Source organism: Atractosteus spatula, chromosome 10 (genome assembly GCF_055471065.1).
Source record: "Atractosteus spatula isolate fAtrSpa1 chromosome 10, fAtrSpa1.hap1, whole genome shotgun sequence".
Taxonomy (NCBI): Eukaryota; Metazoa; Chordata; class Actinopteri; order Semionotiformes; family Lepisosteidae; genus Atractosteus; species Atractosteus spatula.
The window spans coordinates 13,770,179-13,773,010 of NC_142715.1; the positions used below are offsets into that span (position 1 = coordinate 13,770,179).

General features: G+C 39.9%; 1 non-coding gene across 1 annotated transcript; it reads left to right on the forward strand.

The window, feature by feature from the left end:
- The first annotated feature begins 225 nt into the window (after positions 1–225).
- Positions 226–297, forward strand: trnaa-cgc (transfer RNA alanine (anticodon CGC)). Its single transcript has one exon. It is a non-coding gene; the product is annotated as a tRNA-Ala (tRNA).
- The last annotated feature ends 2,535 nt before the right edge of the window (positions 298–2,832 follow it).

Genomic DNA, 2,832 nt, shown 5'->3' on the forward strand with positions numbered 1-2,832 from the left:
ACCGTCGCACGTGTGACTGGATACAAAAATAATATATTAATTTTTGCCCAGTCTCTTGAAGCTTCAATGCGATTATTTTTCCTTCCTTATTTCTTCATTCCCATTAATTTACTCTGTAGTAGAGGAAACGCGAAAGTAGGAAACTGCAGGCATTCTTCATGAATGGTGGATTGTGATCAGTGAGCATCTGCACATCTCTAAGTCTGTTCCACTACCTTTTCCATCGGGGATGTAGCTCAGTGGTAGAGCGCATGCTTCGCATGTATGAGGTCCCGGGTTCAATCCCTGGCATCTCCAGGTGCTTTATATTACAGTACTCACATTGCAATCTTCTGTTGAGTGAGAACTCTTTGCTCGTGTTCAGAGAGAGCCAGGTTTACACAATTAAACTCGACGTGCCGCAGAGTTGCGCTGCTGTTTTAAATGTACCTCATTTAGTTCTGTTAAATCCTAAATTATTTGAACTAGTAATTTAGTTCAAATTCAGGAAATCCAGAGATTGCTTCACACTTGTCGTGACTGTTGCAGAAAACACCTGTTGAATCTCACCCGGGATTTCTTGAGAGATCATTCAGCGAGCGAATCCTCCTTCTGAACTCCGCACTAAACTGAAAGCTTCACGAACTCCTCACTGCGTGTCCTGTACTGTTACAAATGCTCTCGTCTAGATGTGAAGCACAGCCATAAACACACTTTGAACTTTTTCCGTTTGTTTAGGTAAATGCAAAAGAGCATGACAAGTATTGATCGAATAAAATATCCATGGCACAACTCGAGAAAGTACTGAAGGACTACACATCGACTTTTGATGATTACAAGAGATTCAAGAAACACAACCGTCCGCACCTGGGTTTGGATCCTGAACGCTAGAGTTAAAAGAACATAAGCGACGGATATGACCTATAAACTCTCTTAATTGTCTTATAGTTTATGAAATAAAACAATTTCTTAATAATTTCTTACTGTTGATAGACGATTTATTGAATTTTAACAAAATCACAATTACAAACTTTTTCGGTTAAACTGTTATTCACATACTCTAACGTAAATAAACGTTAGTGTCTTCCGGTGTGTGAGCCAATTTCTCCAAAAAATATTTGTTAGTCTGTCAGGAGGCTGTGCAAGGTGTTAAGAAATAGAATTTCTAAAAGACAGGCTCCCTAAGCTTAACATCAAGGCAGAAAAAATGCTGTTTTCTCTACAGAAATGCTCTTTAAATTTCAGCACTGTTGCAACTCCCTTTATAAAGGGTGTGCACACATATACAACCAAGGCATTGAAAGTTTTTTTTTAATTATTGTTCCAAAAAATGTTCCATTTGTTTTCTTTTTAATGTTGTTGATTAAAAGATTGTATTAAATGTGAAAAAAAATCTGAATGTGAAAAAAGGTCAAAATGCTATTGAAAAAATCAGTAATGTGAGGAAAGATTAATTGCGGGAGCCCCTTACCTCCCCATGTCATGCTGTATTTCTCACTCATTCTACTGGGAGTGGTGCCGTCGCTTCTGGATAAAGTCTGTCAGTGGTCATTCCAGACGGGTCAGGTATGACTGCTCTTCGGCACAAGAGACACGTAACTTGCGAGGATCCCGACAGTGTCGAGTTTCTTTCTGAGCCCGGATAGCTCAGTCGGTAGAGCATCAGACTTTTAATCTGAGGGCCCAGGGTTCAACTCCCTGTTCGGGAGGTTGTACTGTTCTTAAGTCTATTGTGAATGTCATTCTAAATAGTCTTTTATCTTTCACTCTTCTAGCTTTACTGTGGTTATTTTAAATGTCCATTGCTTGTATTTTCTTTAGTGTTTCATTTCACAAACCGAAAATGTTCAAGTAGATCATGTTACTACACTCCACATAGATAATCTAATTGAAATCACAGTAGAGTACAGGACACGCAGTGAGGAGCTCACACAGTGAGTACTCTTGAATACGACAAGAGGAAAGGCACACTGCACATCTGCAGAACATCACGTCCGAGTTCACAGCGACAGCAGAGGTTGGAAGCGAAGTAGTTTTTTATTACTCGCTCGCTGAACGATCTCTCAAGAAACCTCGGTTGAGATTTAACGGGTGTCTAATAATCACGTTCAAAAAGGTGACGATAAGTTTTGTTTTTAACTAGGTAGCCTTAATGGCAACACGGTGTGAGTAGATATTAAAGCAGCTGCAGACAGAGTACCCGTAATGGCAACACATTTCTGCTTTGAGTTCGGCTTTTCTTATTTCTTCTGCAGAACCAGTGGTATCGGAATATACTGATCCGCATAAGAAGGCTTTCGGGTTCTGATCATTTTTATTGAGCGCTGCTCTAAACTTTACATTTGCTCGGGCTAGTTTTCCCCATGAAAAAAGGACATATCCCTAATTACATGATTTCACTTTTCTTATCAACGAGTAGAAATAAAATATATACTTCATTATAAGTACCACAGGCAAGATGGCTGGTGGTCTAAGGCATTGCGTTCAGATCGCAGTTACCCCTGGAGACGTTTGTTAAAATCTCACTTCTAATAAAGAGGTCTTTCTCGTTAGAGTAGAAACGATAGAAGCCTTAAGCGGGAAAAAAATCACAACATCTCGCATTTCACGTGTTCAATGTTAACTGTCTCAGTGGTTGCCTCGGTGATTGATGGCTCTTCTCCCTCGCAGGGTGACGGCAAACTTCTTCAGAGAGGGAGTCTCCCACGCACGGCTTTTCTTTATCAAGAGCTGAGACAACAGAAACAGACTTCAAACTGACATGAATTACTTCTTGAGCGTTTATGATCGTCTTTAAAAGCTGAGAGCAGGTGAAAAAGTCTTTGGAAATGAGGAAATGACTGCTGACAGTAA